General features: G+C 35.1%; 1 pseudogene; it reads right to left on the bottom strand.

Moving 5' to 3' along the window:
• Positions 1-6,135: 6,135 nt before the first annotated feature.
• LOC121016144 (40S ribosomal protein S10-like) lies at positions 6,136-6,684 on the bottom strand (annotated as a pseudogene).
• Between the last annotated feature and the right edge of the window lie 20,585 nt (positions 6,685-27,269).

Here is a 27,269-nt window from a genome sequence, read left to right as displayed (position 1 = left end):
ACAACTACCAGTGTTTATTTTTATTTCTGGAAGCAGGGAAAATGGCTATTCTGCTTTAATTTTCATAAGTCACTAAAATAGAAAAGGATATTAATGAACCTTACAGACATACTGCAACTTAGACCAAAAAAGAAAATATCTTCAATTCTCTGCCAGATTATCTAACAACATTCAATGAAATGTATATAATGAATTCTAACTAAAAAGGATGACCTAGATTTAAACACAAACTCTTTCCCATTATATCTGCCAATGTTTTTTTTTGTTCTTTTGTTTTTTAGTTTAATGTTTGTTTATTTTTGAGAGAGAGACAGAGCATGAGCGAGGGAGGGGCAGAGAGAGAGGGAGACACAGAATCTGAAGCAGGTTCCAGGCTCTGAGTTGTCAGCACAGCGCCTGACGCGGGGCTCAAACCCATGAACTGCAAAGTCATGACGTGAGCTGAAGTCAGACACTTAACCTACTGGGCCACCCAGGGACTCCTGCCAATGGTTTTAATATTAAAAATAATAATAATAATAATTGCTCCTTTACATTCTGATTCAATTCATGCATAGTTAAATGGTTTCCAATTAGATGCCAGACAAGAGTGGAAATTAACTTCAGCAGATGTAAATATATAAAAATGGAATAGAACAGTGTCTGGCACATGATACTACATCATTACTAGATTGGATTGTCTATAGGTACCACCTATTAAGTACCATATTAGTAGAGATTTTGCTTTTTCAAAGTTCTAAAGGTCTGTAAGGAATATACAGTAAAACCTTAATTTGGGAGTATAATTCGTTCCGGAAACATGTTTGTAATCCAAAGCACTTGTATATTAAAGTGAATTTCAAGAACCAATGGCTCAATTGTGATCATGTGACATCCAGCGTCATGTACAACTTGTATTGAAAGACATCATTTGTTTGTCAAGTTAAAATTTATTAGAAATGTTTGGCCATCTTGCAGAACACTTGAAGAACAAGTTACTCACAATCCAAGGTTTTACTATGCTACAATGGTTTTATCAGTCAGAATGGACTAGGTTAAACTGTAATGATAAATAACTCTGGGCTTACACGCACAAAGCATTACATTATATTATTACATGTCCAACCCATGGAACTCTGCTCTATGTTGTTTTCAAATCCTGTGCCCAGGAGTGAATAATTGTAAATACAATCTCTAATAGTTCTAATCATGAAAATTTAAAAATTCAAAAATTCACATATTTATTAAAATAAGACAAAAATGGGGGAAAGGGACATATATGGTTATGGATCAGCCTCAATACTAGGTACTTGAAATTTAGACCTCACACTGGAGTAGCTAATATTTATCTCTATTTTATAGATGAGGAAATCAAAGTCAAATATTATAAACAGTGTTTATAACCTTAAATAGTATAAGATATTTAAATTTATTTAAACATAAGTGGCAAAATGACACCAACTACAGATTGGTGGCTTTTTAAATCTGCTTTTAAAAATTATAAATATACACAGATTTGTATTTATATACACTGGTATCCTAAGGTTCAATAAACATGGTACTTATGGATTTCAATGAGATATTTTACATTTTAAAAAAATCTAGTTAGATACTACTCTTTCTCTCCTGTCCCACTGCCTACTCCTTTTTTCCCTCCTCATAACCATGTCTGTTGAACTGAATCAAAAGATTAGCAAAAACAAAGAATCTCAGGCTATAAGCTAACATGCAGCAGAGAAGACAGCTTGAGAAACCATTAAACACAACAATAGTTTAGAGTTTCAGGGCACAGAGCTACTCTAAAAAGAGGGAGCAAAGACTCCAGGAATGGAATGCACAAAATTTCAACTATACTGGCATGCAGATTTTAGCAATGCGGAATACTCAGCATCAGCCACACAACAATCCCTTAGGAAAAGATTTGAATAGTTATTTCTCTGCAAATTAACTTTACATTTGGGGTTAGGTAAAATTTTCCAGCAAAGGTAAATGGGATCTGCAAAAACATAAAAACAAGATGATTCTGCCCTGAATTCTCACACCTTCTGGTCTTCAAACATTGTCTTTAGTTGTTTTTTCCCCCCACAATTCTAAATGTGTATTTCAAACAAAATTAATTTGTCTTGTTAGATTTTTATACATTCTATGTAGATTACCAAAGACAATGCAATTTGTGTAAATAAGGAAACTATCATTCATAGTAACAATGCTAGAAAAATCAAGATCAATGTTGAGAACTTAAGTTTATCTGATGCCCACAGTTCACTTTTCCATTATATCCAGTGAATCTTTTGTTGGTTTAAAAAAATCAAAGCTTAAACAGCTGATCATTCTCTAAAGTTAGATATTTGCTTAGGTTTTACTAAACTTCAAAGATGAATACCAATGACAAAATACATGACTGTAATTACTCTTCTAATCAATGTCAATTTCAAAGCTACACATTTGGTATGACATTTCTGAAAATACTCATGAAGTTTTATTGTATAATTCTTGATATTGTATATTATATATTGCTCTCTACCATGTAAGTATATGCGGTATACAGAATCATGATTTTGATATAATTTCAACACCAAGGAATCAAAATTTATCTATTGATTGCTTGGTTTTACACAAGTGCTGTTTTGGTTTTTTTTCTTCCATATTCCATTAAAGTTTTATTTCCTTAAAAGAGTAACTTGTATGCATTTGTTTGTTCTCGTTCTTTTTGTTGTTACTTCTATACCAGGGTTTCTCTTCATAAAATGAAAGTGATTCTTCTATAGAACTTAGTAAAGAATTTTATTCTATAAACATAGGGGGATATTTTTGTTGTCAATTCCATGGACTTTGAGTAGTACATATGCTTTCATGCCATAAATCCTAAGACTAAATTGCAGTTTCCTCCTGAGTGAGATGAAATGGATTTGAATTGGACACCGGAAAAGTCAACTACTGTGCTATTTGTTACAGTTGGCCAACTTTGTTCAATTGAAGCACAGGAATGTCTTGAAAACCAGGCTGTTTCCATAAGGTCATTATAAAGCTTACTCTTGGAAATGCCAGTGGAAAATTTCAAAGAATCTCCTATGATGCATGGATGTTTCATTCCAACTATGGTAGCAATCTTCTATATATCCACAGCTAAGCACAGCAACTTTTGATATCTGAGGAATTTTCAAGACTTAGACATAAGGTACACTGGCTATAAATTTTGGACTTTCTTTTCATTCTATTGATTATTGTCAAATATAGAGAGAACTTTATTTTTAAAAACATTATAAAGCAGGAGATTTGCCCTCAAATAAGTTTGTGTTTAAAAATTCCTGGTAAGTTTTCATTGTGGCACCAGAAAAACAAACATTTTCTCCATACTCTGATGTGTATTCTGTCTCAAAGACTAAAGTGATTAAAATGTAGGTTCACAATATAAACAGAGTTTAGAAACTTACAGTAAAATTTGTAGGCCACAAATTTGGGCATATCACCTTGTATCCATCATTTCTCTATAGAGACTTGAAAGTCTCTAACATTCACTTAAATGCTGTTTTATGGTTTTAATTATATTCCCAGATAGACAACATGAAGACCTAATGCATGAACCAATAATCATATTTTTGAGAAACTCAACAGGTGAATATCTAAAAAAATCAATGGCTATAACTGAGTACTCTTTTACAAAGCTCTAACTTCAAAATTATAGGCAAAGTTGTTTAGATGTTGCATCTATTTTATTGCTTTTTTTGTAAATCCCTCCCAGCATATCTCTGTTTCCCTTTCCATTGCCTTTTAGGTCACTGTTTATATAGTAACTGAGCAAGTAGAAAAAAATGGCAACTAGAACAGTGAGCAGATGGCTAACACAGTCCCCTCCATGCGACTCCTGCTAACATAGAAGTCTGCTCAAGACTACGTGGTAAATAGTGTTTATCATAGGTGGGATCATTAGCCCTTTAGCCCCTTCATTAGCTCTTTGACCCCTACAGTTCAGCATTAATGAAACCATAACTTCCCATTCCTGAGGCCTCTGTACTATTCCTATAGTTCCATAGTAATGGTATGTGTTGTTTACTGCAGCTATATTACAGAGCTCTGTACTGCATGCCCCTAGCATCAGCCACACACAGTTGTGGGTCTTTGACACACACTGGTAAAGTTCTGCAATGAACTGTGTTTATTAGAGCCCACCAGGAAGGCAAGCTTCTTAGTATAATTAGCTCCCCTGAGAACAATGGCTGTCTTCACAGCTGGAAAGCTAGAAGAAATTTATTCTCAAGTATGGGAAGAACTGAAAAGGTACCTGTAATTAAATTTCTTTCTCTTTTCCTCTTTCCTATTCGTAGTTTGGGTTTTGGTTTTTCACTTTTCATCTCCAACTTGATAAGCAAAATATAACAACCTAACCCGGTAATTACAAATACTATCTACTGAAGGTCATTTCTTTAAGTGCTATAAGACTAAACTTGCTTTTATCTTTTGATGCAATTTCAGTAATATTATGCATAGATATATACACACAAGGCATGAAAAAAGCATTGCTGTTTGGAATCTTCACTATGTAGACAAAATACTTAAATAGATTAATTTTTATATAGGACATGTTTCTGGATTTTCCACTGAAGCATGGTCTTGATTTTGGTCTGAGGCCTTTCTCCTATTACTTCTCATTTCCCTTTGATATTTTCCTTTTCTTTCTCTGTCTATGGTTTTTCACTCTATCATTTCACTACAGCTTTCCTGTTGATAGCTGACAGTCTGTTGACTTTTGTTATGAATACACTAATTTTCATCTTAATGGTTCCCAACTTCTCTCAAGTGGTACTAAACTGTGTAAGAAATGCATAGCAGGTGCTGGCAACAGCATATTATCACAAATGTGAGTAAGTACAACTCCGTTGACTTGATGGCCTCAGATTACATTTCACATTCATACAGGAGTATGAGATAGGGTCTTATACTACATCCATTGTAATGTGCAAATATTTATCCAGTAAATGGCCATCTCTTGAGGCAGAACACTGGTTTATATATGGAACTGGGATTGTAATGAAGATCTAAGCAGTCTTTAGTTCATTTGTCTAGACTTGAGAAAAGCATGTTTTGAAGGTAACAGGGGAACAGAAATGCTAATAACTATGGTAATTAAAATTATCTTGCAGTTGGAGTTCTTTCATAAACATCTTACTGAGTCAACTATGAAAACAATAGAAAGCAGTCTGTTCAAATAGCTGACACTATAGCCTCAGAATCTCTGAATCTGGGATTTAAAAAAAAAATCTACAATAAAGTCAAGATTTTTTTTCTCCCTAATTTTCCTGCTCTGAGGCTATATTTGCACAACACAATCAACCCTGCTGTTTCAATCAAGTCAGTGAGGGGAAAAAAAAAGTCAAGAGAACCAGATGTTTGGCATTTTGTATATGAAACAGCTGGTTGATTGTCTGAACTTTTCATTTTTGAACTAATCTTGCTGTCATAATATAGAAACATCCTGAAAACGAATTTCTTTGCTTGTGAAATGTAAATAGCTCCCTTTAGAGGCCTGGTATGGGGTTAGGTACCTTAGAATTAATAGGAAATGGTTTAGATTGGGTAAAATTCCACTTACAGATAGCAAGGAAGAAAACACAAATGACATTCAAGGAAAATTAAGTTTCAATAGTCCTGCTATAAATTTTATCTTAAATTCTCTTCAGCTGCACAATGTCTTACCGCAAAAAAGAATTAACTACTTTTTTTTTTATTTTTAAAAGATTATGAAAGATCTTTCCAGTTATGGAATTATTTGAATCTTTGTCATATTAACATTTGGGTCTAATTGTAAAATACTTATCCCTTTTACTATTACAATTTTGTATTTAAGTAGGATTTTATAATATCTCAAGTAAAATGATTTTTTAAAAGCATTGTTCATTTAGCCCCTTAAATAAAGCAATTTCAACATCACAGAAGTTTTATGTTAGCAAATTACAATACTATAAACAAGTATGTGCATGGCAAAGACACAATCAAGTTAAACAAATGTTATCACTAGTTTTTCTAACAGACTTTTTTGGTCTATAAACACAATGCATTCTAATTTAAGAGTCTTTGCTCTAATTTTAAGTCTTATATTTACCTATCCAGTATGTACCTGTACCAAATGAACTAGTGAAATAGTCATCTTGACATTTCTAACTTTTTTTTCTGGCTACGGATTTATTCAACACAAAACAATCTCCAACTTTACTGAGGTGGCTGACCACACACACGACCAAATCTTCCTCTAAACTCGAATTCAGTTGCTGACCCAGCCAAGGCCGCAGCTTTCTTGTAGGCACCAGGGGGCACAGCACTTCCTCTGTAGGTGTCTCTGTCAGCTTCCCCTCATGTGAGTCTTACAGGTAGCTCTCCCTCCAGACCTTTGAGCCATGGCTTGCCAGTCTCAGGACAGCTATGGCATAGAGTGGCAGGCTCAATCTCAGGGGACAGGTGGAGGTAATCATGGCGACACTGGATACTCTCACTGGGAAGCTATCAGTAGTAATGTCTCCAGGCAAACTGTTCCTTTACATAGCCTCGTTATTTGAGACACTGAAAAGCCTTCATAATGTAAAGATTTGGCACATTCTGGTCTCCCAGCTCAAGGTATTTAGGCATGTGAGCATCCTTGCTGGCCACCATCACTCTCTCCTTGAAAAGGAGTTCATAAATGGCAATTCAGTTCTTCCTGGGCATCCACATCTCAGCAGCTGCTATGTCTAGAACCGGGGCCAAAAAGCTTATCTGGATATTTCAATGCAATATTTTGCCTCCACTGTTTAATGATACATCAGTAAAATATTGAAAAATGGTTATACAAAAGGTATTGGGCCAGGCACTTTTAGAATAAAAAAGTGTGTGCATAACACCTGTTTAAGTAATAACAGTATAAGACATTAAATAAATATAATTTGCTATGCAAATAACAAATGCCTATAAATTTTAGGAGTTAATTATTTCATGCTAGAGGCTACTAAGAAAGTGCATACTGAATATACTAGTTATTAACAGTAAGTATAATTTGGAAAAGTGGCAATGATATGACATGCCAGGTAGATAGAACATAGGCACACTGGAGAGAGACAGCATGATCACAAGTGACCACTAGATCTGTTTGTAGCACCCACAGCACCAGTAAAAAAGAGCAAAGGCTACTGATAAGTTTTGTAGCATAGAATGTAGTCAGTAAGCAGATGGAATTCAGTGCAATATGTACTTTGTATAATAGAGAATATGTTACAAGTCTTAATGTAAAACTCAGTCTTCCCTTGCTGGCTATTTGTTATAGCTTGAATTATGCACAATCCCCCCGCCAAAAAAAACAAACAAAAGTTATGTTGAAGTCCTAACCCTGAACAGCAGAGACCATAACCTTATTTGAAAATAGGGTCACTGTAGATGTAATCAATTAAATTAGAATGAGATCATTCTAGAGTAGGGTTGGCCCTAATCCAATATGACTAGTGTTCTTATAAGAAGATGGTCATGTGAAAAAAGACACCTAGGAAGAATGTCATGTAGAAATAAAAACAGATTGGAATTATACAGCTGAAAGCAAAGGATTTCTGGCAACCATTAAAAGCTAGGAAGAGGCAATGAAGAGTTGTCCTGCTGGTTTCATGGGAGGTTAGATCTGCCAACACCTGATCTCAGGCTTCTGCACCCCAGAAGATAATGAATTGTTGTTGTGTGAAGCCTCTTGGTTTGCAATTTGTTATGGCAGGCCTGGCAAACTAATACAATGACTATACAATACCATCCGATGGGCCAAAGTTTGGCAATGCATATCCTTTGCATATGGCTGCAGGAGCTATAAGAAATTACAATTGTTTTTTCTTTAAAGAAAATCAAAACAAAAAAACCATTGGGGCACCTGCCTGGCTCAGTCAGGAGAGCATGTGACTTGATCTTGGGGTCATGAGCTTAGGCCCCACATTGGGTGTGGAGCCTACTTTAAAAGAATCAAAACAAGTAATTTTTCTTGTTGGTTTCACTTAGTGCTCAATTCTACTTTGGGAAGTCAATAGATGTAACTTGAGAAATTATCAAAATGTTACATCATCATTCAAAAGATACTGGTCAACTATAAACAAATAACACGTATGCATTATACTATCTAAAGTACCAATATCTAGGGGTGCCTAGGTGGCTCAGTTGGTTAAGCGTCCAACTTCAGCTCAGGTCGTGATCTCCTAGTTCATGAGTTCAGGCCCTGCATTGGGTTCTGTGCTGACAGCTCGGGGCCTGAAGCCTGCTTCAGATACTGTGTCTCCCCTTCTCTCTGCCCCTTCCCTGCACATACTGTCTCTATCTCAAAAATAAATAAACATTAAAAATTAAAAAGATAAAAATAAAGTACCAATATCTAAATATAAATGTATGTTTAGAAAACATGGATAAAGATAAATTGATATCTGAATTTAGGCTTTTTATGACACTGTGACAGAACAACCAAGAAAATACTGAAGTTGATTTATGGAGGCTGATTTTAACATTTTTATTAATAGGCAAAGATATATCTGTCCAGATATAAATACTTAGTTTAATTGTCACCCCCACAAAAAATATAGTGGGACCATGAAACACACATTAAAAAAAAGTCTGTAACAGTGGGTTAGAAAAGAAGTCTTGGGACAAACAGTATACAGACTTGTAAAATTAAGCACTACTTTTTTTAAATTACTCATCTTAAATAGAGAAAGAATTGGGTAAAAAGAAAATATTGGTATTGGTGATACATGTTTATGACAAATCAAAGCTGCACATTATCTCCAAAATTCTGTGTTAGTAAATATAAATTTAAAGTGATTTTTATGTAACATAAACATTCATTTCTATAAAGTGTATAAATGACATGGAATAATAAAAACATTAACAAAATCTTAATTATAATAAAATTAAAAGTTTTGAAAACAATTTCAGAATGAAAGTAATAAGTTATGGTATATACAACATATTTTTTAATACAGCAGAATATTACTCAGCCTTATGGAAGAACAAAATCTTGCCATTGCCATTTTTGACAACATGGATGGACCTCAAGGACATTATGCTAAGTGAAATAATTCAAAGAAATGTTGTATGATCCCTCTTATGTGTGTAGTCTAAAACAAAACAAAAAATGAGTAATCTAACTTTATCCCTAAAGAAACTAGAAAAAGAACAAATGAAGTCCAAAGTTAGTAGAACAAAGGAAATTAAGATTTCAGAATAGAATGACAGATTTCAGAATAGAAATGGACACTAAAAAAGAAACAAAACAGATCAATGAAACAAAGTGCTGATTCTTAGAAAAGATAAAATTAATAAACCCTTAGTCATATTGATTAAGAAAAAAGGGGACTAAAAATCAGAAATGAAAGAATTAACAACTGATGCCAAAGAAATATGAATTATGAGACTATGAAAAATTATATGCCAGTATTAGACAACCTAGAATAAATGGATAAATTCCTAAAAACATAATCTTCCAAGACTGAAAAAGAAATTTAAAAATGTGATCAGACTAATTACTAGTAAGAAAGTTGAATCAATAATCAAAATTCCCAACAAAACTCCAAGACCAGATGGTTTCACAAGTGAATTCTACTAAAAAATTAAAGAGTTAATATCTATCCTTTTCAAACTATACCAAAAATACAAGGGGAAAGAAAATGTCCAGAGTCAGCTAGAAGGTCAGCATGACCCTGGTATCAAAACCAGACACAGACACTACAGAAAAAGAGACCTACAGGCCAATATCCTTGATAAACATAGATGCAAAAATCCTCAACAAAATATTAGCACACCACACTCAATGATACATTAAAAAAAATCATATACCACGTTCAAGTGGGATTTGATCCTGGGATACAAAGATGGTTTAATATCTACAAAATCAATGTTAAACACTATATTAACAAAATGAATTATAAAAACCATATGATAATCTCATCAGATGCACAAAAGCATTTGATAAAATTCAACATCCTTTCATGATAAAAACTCCTGAGAAACTGGGGTTAGAGGGAATGCAGCTCAACATAATAAAAGCCATATATGACAACCAAAAGCTAATATTATACTCAGTGGTGAAAAACAGATCTTTTCTTCTAAGATCTGAACCAACAGAAGGATGTCCACTCTCATCATTTTTATTCATTATAGTCCTGAAGTCCTAGCTGCAGCAATCAGACAAGAAATAAAAACCATCCAAATTGGTGTGGAAGAAGTAAAACTGTCACTATTCATAGATGACATGATACTATAGAAAATCCTTGAGACTCTAAAAAAATCCATTAGAATAAATGAATTCAGTAAAGTTTCAGAATACAAGACTAATACACAGAAATTTATTGCATTTCAATAAATGAATAATGAAGTAGCAAAAAACTCTAAGAAAACAATCCCTTTTATAATAGCATATAAATAATACCTACGAATAAATTTAACCAAGGAGGTGAAAGGCCTGTACTTTTAAAACTGTAAAACATTGATGAAAAGAATTGATGATGACCCAAATGGAAAGATATACCATGATCATAAATTGATCATAAACCATACATACCATAGTATGGTTAAAATTTCCATACTACCCAAAGTAATCTACAGAGTCAATGTAATCCCTACCCAAATATCAACAGCATTTTTCACAGAACTACAAAAAAAAATAAACCAAAAATGTATTGAGCCACATAAGACCCCTAATAGTCAAAACGATCTTAAGAAAAACAAAGCTGGAGGTATTACAATCTCAGATTTCAAGCTATACTACAAAGATGCAGTAATCAAAACAGTATAGCACTGCCACAAAAATAGATACATTGATCAATGGAACAGAACAGAGCCCAGAAATGAGCCCACATTTACATGGTCAGTTAATCTACAATAAAGGAGAAGAGAATATACAAGGGAGGGAAAGCTGGTCTCTTCAATAAACGGTTTAAGAAAACTGAACAGCTATCTGCAAAATAATTAAATAGGAAAGAATCTAGATTATTTTCTTGGTGGATTCAAAATGGATTAAAGGCCTAAATGTAACCTGAAACCATAAAAATCATAGGCAGCAATCTTTTGGACACTGCATCAATCTTAGCAACATTTTTCTAGATATATCTCCTCAGCCAAGGACAAAAACAAAAATAAACTATTGGGACGACATCAAAATAAAAAGCTTGTATACAGCAAAGCAAACCATCAATAAAATGAAAAAAACAACCTACTGAGAGAGGACATTTGCAAATGATATATCTATTAAAGGGTTAATACCCAAAGTATATAACTCAACACAAAAAAAATCTGATTAATAAATGGACAGAAGACATTTTTGCTTTGCAAAAAAGACATAGATGGCCAATACATGAAAAGATGCTTAACACCACTAATCATCAGGGAAATGGAAATCAAAATCACAATGAGATATGATGCAATGGCTAGTATCAAAAAGACAAGAAATAATAAATGTTGGCAAGGATATGGAGAAAAGAGAACCCTTGTGCACGGTTGGTGGGAATGTTAATCATGCACCACTATGAAAAACAGTGTTAAGTTTCCTCAAAAATTAATAATAGAAATATCTTCAAATCCAGTAATTCTACTGCTTCTTATTTACCCAAAGAAAATGCAATCGCTAATTTATAGAAATAGGCACCCCTGTATTTATTTCAACATTATTTATAACAGTCAAGGTATGGTAGTAACCTAAGTGTTCATTGGTGGATGAAAATGTGGTACACAAACACAATGGAATATTACTCAGCCATTAAGAATTAGATCTGGCCAAACCATAAGAGACTCTTAAATACAGAGAACAAACTGAGGGTTGATGGCAGGGGCGGGGGGGGGGGGGACATACAGGGGAGAGGGGAAAATGGGTGATGGGCATTGGACGGCACTTGTTGGGATGAGCATTGGGTGTTGTATGTAAGCAATGAATTATGGAAATCTACCCCTAAATCCAAGAGTGCAGTGTATACACTGTACGTTAGCTAATTTGACAATATATTTTAAGAAAAGAATTAGAACTTGCCATTTGTGACAACATATATGGACCTAGAGGGTATAATGCTAAGTGAAATAAGTCAGACAAATTCCACGTGATTTCACTTATATGCGGAATCTAAAAACAAACACTCATAGATACAGGGAAAACTGGTGGTTGCCAGAGGAGAGGAGATGGCAGGGAGTGGGCAAAATAGGTGAAGGACAGTAAGAGGTATTAAATCTATAATATAAATAAGCCACAGGGATGAAAAGTACAGTATGAAGGATCTAGCCAACAATATTGCAATAACTTTGGTGACAGATGGTAATCACTCTTATTATGATGAGCACTGCATAATGTATAGAATTTTTGAATCACTATGTTGTACATGTTAAAGTAATATAAAGTGTATGTCAACTATGCTCCAGTAAACAAAAATAAAAGGATAGGCATCAGAAAAAACAAAACAAAAATAACAAGTTCATAGATACAGAGAATAGATTGGTGGTTAACAGAGGTAGAGAGGTGGAGGGTGGGAAAAGTGAGGGAAGAAGGTCAAAAGGTTTTAAGAGAAATCAGTTCATTTAAGTAATTAAAAATGAGCAAAGCTACAAAGGGAAAAATGAAAATATGTCCATTTTCTATTTTGTTTGCTTTTCTGTACTGGATAGGTTCTGGCATTATCTTCCATTATTCCACCAGCAGTTGGATGGCTATTTTACACATTGTTATTTTTTGAGAGTAGATACTAGAAGGGTAAAATATATTACATATAAATAACTTTATTGCACAGAAATACGGATACCATATTGGATATGGATACTAAATATGGATACCGTGGATTTTTTCTGTGAAGAAATTAAATATTATTCCTATATTACATAATAGAATATACTGTTACACAAATAAGTAAGTACTGCTTTTAATTTTAAGGAGATCAAAATCTGATGAGGGAAAACTACCTGCCTTTTCCTCTTGCTATGTCTCCCAACCTTCCCACCAGGGAATTCTGTTGCTAATCTGTGTGATTTATATGGGCATCTGTGCCCTGTATTCATGTGCATACTTTATTTCATTTGTTAACATGATACCCTTAGGGTTTCAGATATACTTTATTAGAAAGAAGTCATTATTGGCAAAGCATTATTTTAAATAAACATCAAAATAGTTGTGTGTTTATTTACAATCAACATCACTGAGCTAGAGGTATGAATTGAACTGATGTTCAGGTTGGGTATCATTTGCTTAGGTACTATACCTCCCACTTGATACAATCAAGTTTTCTAATTACATGAAATTATTTAGGGTACTGTCATTCCTAGAAGGTATGGAATGACATGATCTCTATTAATTGCTACTGATTTCCTTCTCTGGGTAACTCTAGGATGGAAGTAAAGGAAGCAGTGTCTATAATCATTTGATAAATGACTTCTGTTTTTAAGGATATCTTTGCACAACACTGAAGATCCTGTAAGAGACTGTTATGGTACATTGTTCTCTTGCTATCATTTTCAACAACCTAAAATTAGAGTATTAAGAGAGATCCTAGGATGCAAAATACATTTTTTAGCCACTGAATTATATGCCACATCACTTGTCTGCTTAATGAGAAACAGGTGGCTCATTTTCAATTGCTACCATTTATTCCTTTGACATAAACTTGTTTTCCTTACTTTCATGGTTCTTTAATTTGCTTGTTATATTATTACTCTCTGAAGGTAAAACTAGAAATTTCAAGAATGGTTGGTATGAATTGCCTTGTACATCTGTAACAAAGTGTTCTCAATGCCACAGAAAGTTTCATAAGGAAAAACAGAAATGAGTAGGAAAACTGGAAAAATGAATTTCTAAGATACTAAGGTGAAATTTAAGCAGGGGAAACTAATTTCACATACTTATTTTAATCTAAAAAGTAGAAAAATAATTCAGAACTAATTCTTGACTCAATTTATCACAAATTGATATGCTATCATGCTAAATATTTTACAAGCACATCTAGGAAATTAAAATATGCAATGCCACAAAAAAATAAACTAAAATTTTAAAATACCTACCTTAACGTTATTAATTAATCACTATCAATTTCGGGGTAGAATTTATTTTAATGTATGGATAATATGCCATAAATCAACCATGAAGTCCTTCAAAAAGAATAAGCAAAATGAAGCTATTAATTGCAGAAGTTGTTTGGGTGATAATAATGTAACATGCAAATGAAGTTAAGACCAAAAGTCACATTATAAGCAAATGAATTGCTTAACCTGAAACAAGACTGATGTTTCTTTTACTTTCATCAATAGCTTTTACCTTCTTTGAGAACAGGCTGTATCTTACATATTTCTGTATTATAAATGTCTTTCATTTATCTGGGCAAACTGTTATCGACTCCTTCCTGTTTTAGGTATACAGGAATAAAAACAAATCAGTACCCGCCAAAGGTCTCACTTATTCAACAAAAGAGATTCACATTCATTTTTTAAAATATTTATTGTTAATTATGATGACCTTCATTTCATTAAAAAGGCCTTAAAAGGTTATAGACTAAATTTTACCTACTGCAAGAAAGTTTATAGTTATTGCAAATTTTTCATAATTGCTTCACAAATAATTTTGAGCAAAGATCAACTTTTGAGCAAGTTTTACTTTGTTTTTATTTAATTCTACTTTTTCTTAATCTTTGTCATTTTAAACTAGTTATACAATTTTAGGTCTCAGTTTGTCTTCCAAAATTGAGGGTAATAACAACGATCTGAAGGGTTGTGGGATACATCTAGGTAAAATCCAGGAGAATTGCATCTTACATAGAGGTTAGGTTCTAATGTCAGTCCTTATGGAAAAAAAAAAATCTAATAAAAACTACCTTTAGGAATAAAACCCTTAAATTCCTCCTAAGAATATATACGGTGTTGGGTATATAATCCTTGTACAGGAATACAATACTCATCTGTACTCTTTTGTTTTTTAATTCTTTTAATGTTTACTTATTTTTGAGAGAGAAGGAGACAGAGCAGGAATTGTGGGAGGGGTAGAGAAGGAGGGAGATACAGAATCTGAAGCAGGCTCCAGGCTCTGAGCTGTCCGCACAGAGCCCAATGTAGGACTCAAACCTGTGAATCTTGAGATCATGAGCTGAACCGAAGTCAGATGCTTAACTGACTAAGCCACCCAGGCACCACCCCCATCTGTAGCCTTTTAGATCAAAATGTGTTTCAGAATTCAGAATAATTTGTATTTTAGAAAGCTAGTAGATGCATGTACTTTTTGAATTAATACTTTAAGTTGATCTCTCCCAGCACCTTGTGATCAGGCACAATATTTCTGCAATGTAATTGCATACTGGAGTCATGTACATATTTGTGGGAAAGCTATCAAGGTAAAGGGAAGATCCAGTGTAAAGACATGGAACAGGGGACATTTTAGTGTTCAAAGAAAAATCAGAGGCAAGGTGTGCCTGTATCCATGTGATCAAGTAGGAGAGTGAGAGGAGAGGTGGTCATGAAGCTGACAGTGTGCCTGAACTGGATGGCCATGTCAGTCATTGATCCAACTGTACCTGTGTGATACGGAATCACTGTGAGATATGAGTATGGATATGACACCTGACATATTTAACAACTTTGGCTTCTATACAGAGATCGACTAGCATATGGGGGGGGGGGCCAACAGAAAAAGCAGGGAGATCATTGAGGAAGCCTTCACAAAAATTAAGGTGAGAATTAGGATTGCTCAGATTATGTCAGTGACCATGGAGTTTTGGAGAAGAAAAAAATTTAAGGTAAAATTGATAGAATTGGCTGACATATTAGATGTGGACAATGGTAGGGGTGGGATAGAAGGGAAGAGGGGAAAGAGGGAAGAGTTTCAAAGGATTTTTACTTGAATAACTCAAAGCATAAGATTTTCATTTGTCAATATGGGAATAATATAAGAGCAGTTGATTTTTAATATATAAAAAAAGTCAAGACTGGTTTTGGCCATGTGTTAGGTAGATATATAAGGAATGATGTCAAATAGGCTGCTGAGTGTAAGGATCGAGATAGAGTCCTAGACTAGAGATACACATTTGGGAGTCTTCAGTGAGCTGAAAGAATATAAGATCACAAGATTGATGATGTTATAGAGAAAAATGATGACATAGAACATAGAAGGGGAATAGGTCTGAACACTCAATCTAGGTCTATCTTTGAGAATATCAGAAAACAACCAAGAGGACTAAGAATAAGGTAGAAAACAAGATAGAGGAATGCCCCATGACCTAGTGAAGAAAGTGTTTCAAGAAAGGGGGAGTGAAAATAATTGTATGAGAAATCAAGGAGAATGAGGACTAGGAGTGATCATTTTATAAATCAACATAGAAGTAACTAGTGGCCACCATGAAAGCTATTTCATCGTTCAGTGGTAGATGTGAAAATATGAGTTCAAGGACTATAACAATATAAGAACTGGAGAATACAAATAGACAAAACTTTAAAGATGATTGATTATATCACAATAATGGAATGGTAGTTGAAGCAAAACATAGGTTCAAGAGAGAATTGTTTTCTTCCTTTATAAAGAAGCTGAAACAGTATACCAGGAAGTATGATCATGATGGACTTGATTCAGCAGAGAAGGCAACTTATAGGACAAAGATGGGAGAATTGCTAGATCAATTTCCATGAGATAGGTTGGAGGGAATTGGATCTAGCACACAGGTAAATGAACTGACCTTGTTTAGAATATAAACATCTCATCTTATGGTAACAGAGGGGAGGCATGCAGGTTGGCAGAAGATGTTAAGATGAAAATTTATGGAATATGACTGAAACAATTTTCCCAGTGTATTAATAAAGAAGGTGGTTAACTCAAGATTGGGGAGTGGATTTTCAAGACTGGTAGAGAGAGGAGAAGGTAGGAGTAATCTGGCAGAGTGGGGAGGTGAACAGCCTAGGGATGTGTGATGAAACTGAGGCTAGACGTAATTAAAATGAGAATTGTGGGCACCCTAATGTACTTCTCCAGTAAAGTTAATGTACTTCCCCAGTAAGTTTAAGTGCCCAGGATGATACAGAGATCAGACAGAGACATGGATTTAACAAGAATTTAACTTTAACAGGAAAAAAAATGACAGAGACAAAGGGTTGAGTGTGTATAAAACAATGACAGTGTGGTGGACTTTTGAACAAACATAGATGAATATTTTAAAAGGTAAAGAAGAACCATGTAAAAGTGATATATTTGATGGATTGTACATAGCAAAGTGGAGAGAAAATTATGGAGTCATTGCACTAGCAGGAATGTCCTAAAAGACATGAAATTTTAGGAAGCAAATGCTTAGAAATTAATTTATGAACAAAAGCTATGATTGAAAATAAAAATGTCCAGGCTATGCTTTGCATAGACTGCTGGATTAAAATGTATGAAAACAGGTATTTTGAGGAGAGGAAGTAAAGCAAGTCAAGCAGTCATTCATCTAAGAATTTAACACCTAGACATAGAATTTCTAATACCCTCTTTCCATGTAACAAAATTTTTAATCATAGCCATAAAAAACATACAAATAAGGAATAGGCAAAAAAAATTAAATCACAGTCACTGAAATTTTCTTTAACTTCATTTTCATTTACCACTCCTTACTGCTTTAACACTGGTATCATGCACTACCAAGGAGAACAGAAATAATCCCAACAATTACAAACCATTGTGAACTTTCTTTTACAATGAGTACATACAGCCAAGTCTAAATGTGTGAGGGCCAACTATATAGAAATGAGAGTTCCCCTAATTAGCTCCCATATGAATTAAAGTATTTACTAAAGAAGTGAACAAAACTAATTTGAAGCTAAATATAGAGTATGTTTTGAAACTAATCATAACTATAATTGACTAGAATGTAGCCCACTGGGGTGACTGGGTGGCTCAGTTGGTTAAGTGTCCAATTCTTGATTTCAGCTCAGGTCATAATCTCACAGTTCGTGTGTTCAAGCCCCACAAAGAGCTCTGTGCTACAGTGTGGAGCCTGATTGGGATTCTCTCTCTCTCTTCCCCTCTCTCTCTCTGACGCTCTCCCACTTGTGCTCTCTCAAAATAGAAATAAACTTAAAAAAAGGATGTAGCCTATTAAAAGATTTTTTGAAAGGGTAGTATATTCTTACTGACATTGTCTAGAAATGCTGTCACATGGTAATAACATGCAGACCAAGTTTACTCAGTGTTATTTTTAAATCCTCCACTGAAAATTTGCTCCTTATTATCTGTACCTGGGGGTAGAATGCACTCATCACTCTACTCTTAATCTGACCAGGAAATTAGAAGTATCCTGAATATATTGAAATCATTCATAAAGATCATTACTATTGGAGAAAACAACAATAAACTGGGTTTAAAATGCAAGATAGAAGGGGAGTTTAAAAGGCCACAGAGATATCTGTGACAATGATAAATGTCATCTCATGAGCTTCTATGCTGTACATTTTAAGAGAGAAAGAATGGTCATATCTGGGTATGGCAATGAAAAACAAGATAGACTATTCTGTTCTAAGCCAATGGCCTGTGGACTATTGCGTGACATAGGAGATATAGCCCTCTTGAGAGGGCTACAGAGAAGGCAGTATTATCACAAGAGGGCCAGCATCTGGCCTTCCAGATGTACAAGATGGTGTTCACCTGTATTTTTTTCTCTAGGTAATATAGAAAAAGTGAAATATATCATAAAATAGGAAGGAAGTCTCTGACTTCACACTATCACCCCAACTTATCCACATGCAATTTTTAAACACCACTACCTCAAATGAGATGTGACAGTGTGCATGTGAAGGTGTGTTGGGAAGGGCAGTTGATTTCTAACATTCATATACGAGTCACAATGTACTAGTTACTTTCCATCTCCATGATGTGATACATATCTATTTCCACTTTACTCAAGAAACAATATACAACTCAAACCTTGTATTTTTCTTCCTCAAAAATCACACTGCACCAGCACCTCAGTTAGATGCAAAATGTTATATGATCCAAAGTCCAGAGAAAACATTGCTTTCTTTGCTGGCATTCTTGGTCCAGTCACTTCCTAGGACAAAGTTCTATACTTCTTTACTGTCAGATGTACCCAAAAATATCCAAGGAGAGATGACAAGACGCTCCCTTCAGAATATCAGTTAAATTTGACTGGATGATGGCTCAAAATTTTGATAGTTTACCATATTCAATGTTCTATGCTAAGTGCTTCGAATTAATGATATGTGGTCTTCCTTAGAATAATCCTTTGAGGAAGACATAAGCAGATCAATTTGCAGATAAGGAAAATAAACTCTGGAAATGTCAAGTAAACTGCCCAACTTCACAGGGCTTGATGAACTGCAGAGCAGCATTCAAACTTACATTATTTTTTATTACATGAAAAATACAACTATATACCCGCTTTCAAAATAAAATTTTTTAATGTTTATTTTTGTTTGAGAGAGAGAGAGAGAGAGAGAGACAGCGTGCACGCGCAAGAGTGGGGTAGGGACAGAGAGAGGGAGACCCTGAATCCAAAGCAGGTTCCAGTCTCTGATCACAGAGCCTGAAGGGGAACTCAAACTCACATATGGCAGGATCATGACCTGAACCGAAGTCAGATGTTCAACCACCCAGGCACCCCTACACCAGCTTTCATAACTACTAAATATGAGACACAGAGTTTCGTGGCAGCAATACTTTAGGTATCTGCAAATTGCTCCATTCTATAAAAGCAAGACTTCAGAGAAAGTGGGTGGAGAGCAGGGTCACTCCAAAACCCTACCCGAATGAACACAATAATGGAAACATCAATAAAGACATAACCAAGGTTCTTTTTTAGAGGTCATATATCAAAATATTAACAAAATTTTTTCTTAATATTCTGTAACTCCAAGGTCACTTGAAAAAAATACCATTTTCCTACTCCATATATATTTTTTAAATTTTTTTAATCTTTATTTATTTTTGAGAGAGAGAGAGAGAGAGAGAGAGAGAGAGCGCGCGAGCGCGAGCGGGGTAGGAGCAGAGAGAGAGGGAGACACAGAATCTGAAGCAGGATCCAGGCTCTGAGCTGTCAGCACAGAGCCCTATGCAGGGCTCCAACTCATGAACTGCGAGATCATGACCTGAGCTGAAGGACGTTTAATCAACTGAGCCACCCAGGTGCCCCATTTTCCCACTCCATATTTAAAACACTGTGGCACAGGGTGCCTGGGTGATTCAGGCAGTTAAGTGTCTGACTTCGGCTGGGGTCATGATCTCACAGTTTGGGATTTTGAGCCCCAAATAGGGCTCTGTACTGACAGCTCAGAGCCTGGAGCCTGCTTCGGATTCTGTGTCTCCCTCTCTGTTCCTCCCCTGCTCCCACTCCGTCTCTCTCTCTCTGTCTCTCTAACTCTCAAAAATAAAGACAAAAACAATTATAAATAAATAAATAAACAAACAAACACTGTGCCTGTCATATCATTCTTCCTGAAGACGTAGGTTTTAGGAAGTACTGGCCTGAACAAAACTGTCCCTCCTCCTTACTCTTCAACTAGGAATGGCCAATGAGTCACATTTAGATAAAATGTAACATTACCAAGAAAAATAAAGTCTGTGCTGAATAAAAACTATTCCAAATCACATCAGTGCAACAAAGTCATTCAAGAGGCTAAAACTCAGTTCTTTTCCCTGGAGGTATTAAGAGAATTTATTTTTACCGTACTTCTCTTTATTAATTTTACTGCAATACAGTTGATAAATTTCTGTGTTTTAGATGTATGTCTTTGTATGCCTATGTCTTCCATAACATACTACAATGTATAGGGTATAGACCTTTTAAAATTCTACATTTATTCATTTAAGTAAAGACCTAATAATAGTTGTTTAATACACAGTTGCTTAATGATATTCTAAAACTTTTGCCCATTGTTGTATGTTATAATTCTATCGTGAACCCTATTTACATGTGACGACACACATATGCATATAGAATGTACGTTAAAGGGTGTAATATATAATCTCCTTGTTCCAGATTCACTTTTTCTAATAACCCATAAGCTAGGCACTTTTCTGGGATCAAGAGTTACAGCAGTGATTAAAACAGATAATGGACCTCCCTCATTGATTGTCCAGACAGTGTCGGGACAACACAAATAGAAAGGAAAGAGGGTGACTGGCAGGGTTGAGGAGATCTCTTCCATTTTAACTTGGTTACCATGGAAGTCTTATGAGTGAGGGTAGAGACCTCCAAGCTGAGAGAATTGCAAGGACAGTTTACGTGCAGCAAAGCAGAGCCACTGGAGATAATGAATCAGGGTTGAGTAGGAACTGAAAACTTGACCCCCTTTTTTTTCCCCAAAAAAGTGAAGAATGTCAAAATAGAATTAGCTACAAAAAAAATGAGTTTTTGAAAAATCAATTACAAATTTTACATTAACTGAAACAATAGCACAACAATTACAAATCTAAGAAAATTCTAATATCTTTTATTAATCAACTGATACCCCTTTTCATTATTTTTTTCTATATTTTTCAGTTATATACTCTTAAATAGGTCCTATATGGCAATGATTATCTAAGAGTGGAAGATAATTTTTTCTAGTATATTTGATCAATTTTTTTCCTGAGGGATTAGAAAACCATCTTTTACTTTTAAAATGGGTATTCAAAACATCATCCAATTTTTTTAGTATTACTGTCAAACTTTTGAGAACTTCTATAAATCTTTTTATGTGTAAGTTATAAAATCTCAGGGCATTTTAATTTTTCTTGTAAAGTAATTGTAAAAATTATTTGAACGGACAACAATCCATGTCATTGATGTGGATTCACTATAGTGCTGCATTAACAGTCATGTTATCTTTGTTAATATCAGTATTTTGTGTTAAACCAGCATGAAATTAAATTTTTCCACCTTCTATTCAAACTATTATCTCCTCTTCATTAAGTGGATTATCAAACAACTTAAGATTCTATTCATCACTTCAAAATGTATTTTTCAATGAATTACTGCTTTGATGGGATGTGATTTTTATTTCATTTTGCTTCTTGATATCAAAATAATTTCAATTTATTTCCTTACTCATTCTTTTCACTTCCCTTTAGTGACTGTAAATCTTTATCTCTTCTCTGAGTTCCTCCATAATAATTTTTAATATGAGAGTACTGCACATATATGTTAAATCAAGAGTCAAATTTCTTATTTGTTTCAGTGAAATGTTTCAAAACCTCATTCAATTGCATTTAAAGCATTATCAACTTTAATGTTTTTTTTCAATTTGTGTTTGAATTTATAAAATATCACTGCCTTAATCTTGTAAGGCTTGGATGGCATGATAATCAAATCTGTGGAATGTGGCTATAGGGAAACTGAGTAGGTGTTTAGAGGTACATATATTTTTCATAGTCACTTCAATGTGTGTTTGTGTATATACGAACTGTATATACTGTGTATATATATATATATATATATATACACAGTATATATACAAACTGTATATAAAAATTTTTAAATTTTTTCCTAATGTTTATTTTTGAGAAGGAGAGAGAGACAGAGAGAGAAAGCGTGTGAGTGGAAGAGGGGCAAATAGAGAGGGAGACACAAAAGCTGAAGCAGGTTCCAGGCTCCAGGCTATTAGCACTGAGCCTGACGCAAGGCTTGAACTCACAAACTGTGAGATCATAACCTGAGCCAAATTCAGATGCTTAACCAACTGAGCCACTCAGGCACCCAACACACAATGTATAGTCAACTTACTGTTAGCTGTTTGGTGCAGGAATACATTTCCAAGAATTTTCTTATTAGAGACTGCATTGACATAGCTGGCACTTCTTAACAAATGTTTACTGGGGCGCCTGGGTGGCGCAGTCGGTTAAGCGTCCGACTTCAGCCAGGTCTCGATCTCACGGTCTGTATGTTCGAGCCCCGCGTCGGGCTCTGGGCTGATGGCTCAGAGCCTGGAGCCTGTTTCTGATTCTGTGTCTCCCTCTCTCTCTGCCCCTCCCCCGTTCATGCTCTGTCTCTCTCTGTCCCAAAAATAAATAAACGTTGAAAAAAAAAATTAAAAAAAAATGTTTACTTATTTTGAGAAGGGGGGGTGGGGAGAGGGAGAATGGGGCAAAGAGAGAGAGAGGGAGACTCCCATGCAGGCTCCGCTCTGTCAGCATGAAGCCTGACACAGGGCTCAATCTCATGAACCGTGAGCTCATGACCTGAGCTGAAATCAAGAGTCAGATGCTTGACCAACTGAACCACTCAAGCATCCCCATGGCTGGTAATTTTAATGACTGTAAAGAAAAAGGTTTCATATGAATATGTTCTGATACCTCACCACTGTCACTTGGCAGGAGCAGATATGTAAAAAGGTAAGCTGGCATGGAAAAAAGGCAATGACTTGTGGTTGAATTATCTTCTTTTTAATCAGATGGGCATACTGTCAGGGCCCTACCCAGGGCCTTAAAACGTGGCTGTACAAGTGAGGAGCAAGTGAAGAACTCTGAAGCTTCAGTTTTATTGGCTGTGCAGGAAATCCAACACCTGAGGCCACTGAAACTAGAGCAGAGAGAAAATGTGGAGATGGATTTGGAGGGACAGCCAGAGGAGAAGGATCTTGCGCAAGCTGAGGATTTGGAGATTGATGCTAAGGCAGCTACTAGGGGACTCATAAGGGATGTAATATTATTCATTAACAGAATTGCTTTGGCTGCTGACTTTGGGGGGAAGGGAGGACTCTTGAAGCCCAGTTAGAAAGATATTTTAGTAATTCAGGTGTAAGATGATGGTGACTAAAGTATTACTAGTCATAGAGAGGTAAAAAAGAAAAAAAAAGGGAAAAAATGCTTACGTTGGAGCAATATTTTGAAGGTAGAGTTGAAAGGGCTTGATGGATTTGATGAATGGTGTCAAGGAAAGAAACTAGAATGATACTAACATCTTTGATCTTAGAGAATAGATGTGCTATTTCCCAGACTGCTGAGAAGGAAAAAAAGGTTTTGGCCAAGCACGTTTTGGGATGCCTATTGGACATATAAGTGTAAGGGGGTTTGAGTAGATAAGTTACCTGAGTCTGGAATTTGGTGTAGAATTAGGATTAGATAAATAGGTTTAGATGGCATCAGCTTTGGGACTTGATGATGTCCCTAAAGAATGAGTATGGACAGAGAAAAATCTGAGAATTGATCCTACGCACATCATTAAGCAGAAATCAGGAAATGGGAGAAATAAAAGGCAGGCAGGGGATCCAGAAGCCAAGAGAAGAAAAGGTTTCCAGAGTGTATTTAACAATACATGTCTGACTTCACTGGCTTGGCACTTGTGCTGTCACACAGGGCCCTTTGCTTTTATTACTTCCCTGCATTAGTCAAGTACTAATGCTGAAAATGACAGATGTTGGTCACAGGGTGTAATTCTTCAGTTACCAGATGAACAAGTTTTGGGGACCCAATATACAGCATGGTGACTACATTAATAAAACTATATATTTATATATTTGAAATCTGTCAAGAGTAGATCTTAGGTGTTCTCATCACACATGCAAAAAAATGTAACTATGTCAGGTAATATAGTAATGATTGTAGTAATCATTTCACAATCTATATGCAGACTGTCTCTGAGGATGAGTACTTGAGTAAAAGTCATGTACAATGAGAGGAGACCAATACAAGGAAACAAGAGGAATTAGAAGTTTCTAACATCTACAGCTATTGCAAATATTCGACACAGACCAATTTCTAATCAAATTAACATAAAGTCTCACACTAAAGGTATATACCTCAGCCTCCACTACACAATACAACATTCTTGGTTTTCACCAAAAAATTACAATAAAAAACACACTCTAAGTAGACAAAGTAAGTATCTGAACGAGATTCACACATGACATGATTTTGGTATTATCAGATACAAAATTTTAAATAACTACCATTAATATTTTAAGGTGCTAAATAGAAAAAGACTATATACAGGACAGAAGGTTAATATAAGTAGAGATGGAAATTCTAAGAATAGGAAATGCTGGCAATAAACAGTCAGAAATGCATGCCTTTGATACTAATTCAGACTGGAAACAGGTGAGGAAAGATCACTGCTTTTGAAGATAGGTTTATTGAAACTTCCTAACATGAAGTGTAAAGAGAAAAAAAAAAGAGAACATCTAAGAACTATGTGACAATCTATAAAGATAAGTGTAATTGGAACACCAGGAGAATAAAGAAAATGAAACAGAAGTATTTGAAACACAAGGGCTGAGCCCTTTTCACATTAGTGACAGACAAAAGGTCACAGATCCTGAGGATCCCACCTTAGAAAAAAATGATAGCAAGAAAAAAAGAACTACACTCAGGCATATTATATTTAAGCTACAGGAAGCAAAAGGCAAAAGCAAGAGAAAATCTTGCAAAAGGCCAGGAGTGATGAGAAACAACTTACCTGTAAAGGAACAAGATTAAGAATGACACTACTTGGGGACGCCTGGGTGGCGCAGTTGGTTAAGCGTCCGACTTCAGCTCAGGTCACGATCTCACGGTCCGTAAGTTCTAGCCCCGCGTCAGGCTCTGGGCTGATGGCTCAGAGCCGGGAGCCTGTTTCCGATTCTCTGTCTCCCTCTCTCTCTGACCCTCCCCTGTTCATGCTCTGTCTCTCTCTGTCCCAAAAATAAATAAACGTTAAAAAAAAATTAAAAAAAAAAAAAAAAGAATGACACTACACTTTTTGTCAGAAGCCAGAAAAGTAAAAAGTACAGCAAAATATTTAGAGTGTTGGGGAAAAAAAAAAATCAACCTAGAATTTTATAGCCAGTGAAATTATCAAGGAAAATGAAAGAGACTTTCATCTTCAGCAGACCTATACCCTCCAAAATAGGTCAAAAAAAGTTCTTCAGAGAGAAGGACCTTTTATAAGTCAAAAATTGCTCTACGTGGGGCGCCTGGGTGGCGCAGTCGGTTAAGCGTCTGACTTCAGCCAGGTCACGATCTCGCAGTCCGGGAGTTCGAGCCCCGCGTCAGGCTCTGGGCTGATGGCTCAGAGCCTGGAGCCTGTTTCTGATTCTGTGTCTCCCTCTCTCTCTGCCCCTCCCCCGTTCATGCTCTGTCTCTTTCTGTCCCAAAAATAAATAAACGTTGAAAAAAAAAATTAAAAAAAAAATTGCTCTACGTAAAGAAGAACACTGAAGTAATAAATGAAGGTAAAATGAACTATTTTCTTTCTTGATTTAGAATAGTTTAAAGTATTAGTAGCAATGTATTGGATTATAGAATTTGGATAGGAAAAATTAATGGCATCATTTTCATAAAGAATGGTAGGGATGAACTAAGATCACTCTAACTACCTGCATTACACATGAAGCCACATAGTGTTAAGTTGGACTTAGTTAAAAAACTGGAAACTCTAGGGCAACTACTACAAGACATTTTAAAAAGAGGATTAGAGGACATAAAATGGAATTAAAAAAAAATTTATGTTTATTCATTTTTGAAAGAGAGAAACAGAGAACAAGCAGGAGTGGGGTGGAGAGAGAGGGGGACACAGAATCTGACTCAGGCTCCAGTCTCTGAGCTGTCAGCACAGAGCCCGACATGGGGCTCGAACTCACAGACTGTGAGATCATGACCTAAGCCGAAGTCAGATGCTCAAACGACTGAACTACCCAGGTACCCCTGGAATTTTTTATAATTTTCAATTATAGAACAGAATGCAGAGAAAAGAGGAATAAATACAAATGAAACTAAAAATAGTTACAAATATGGTAGATACCAATCCAATTATATCAATAATATTGATATTGATCTATTATATCAATTATATCAATTATATCAATGTAAATTAGTTAAATCACCAATGAAAGACAGATGGTCAGAGTGAAGTAAAAATAGGACCCAACTATGTACTGTCAAGAAGAAAAATATATTTTAAATATAAAGACTCTGATATAATAAAACCAAAGTACATGCCATCCTAACACATACACACACGCATACACACACAAAGAGCTGGAATAACTAATTTCATACAAAACACTTCAGAACAAGAAAAATTATTAGGAACAAAGAGGAACACTACATGATAGTGAAGTAAATTCTCCAAACCAGAACATTAGAAATATCTTAAGTTAAAAATACAACATATAATATTTTCAGGAAACAGTGAAAATAGTACTTAAAGGGAAACTTATAGTATTAAATTCGTGTTAGAACAAAAGAAAAATCAGTCATCTAAGCCTGAAATTTAAGCAAGTAGAGAAGGACAGTTTAAAACTAAAGCAAGTAGGAGAAAATAAAGTCAAAATGAAAATGGAATAATGGCATCAAAATACGGTTCTCTGAAAAGATCAGTTATAAACCTCTATCAGATATAGGAAAAAGTGAC

This window comes from Herpailurus yagouaroundi, unplaced genomic scaffold (genome assembly GCF_014898765.1).
Source record: "Herpailurus yagouaroundi ecotype Mexico unplaced genomic scaffold, PumYag 209, whole genome shotgun sequence".
Lineage (NCBI taxonomy): Eukaryota > Metazoa > Chordata > Mammalia > Carnivora > Felidae > Herpailurus > Herpailurus yagouaroundi.
The sequence above is the reverse complement of the archived record's forward strand: the minus strand, read 5'-3'. Positions and strand labels throughout refer to the sequence as shown.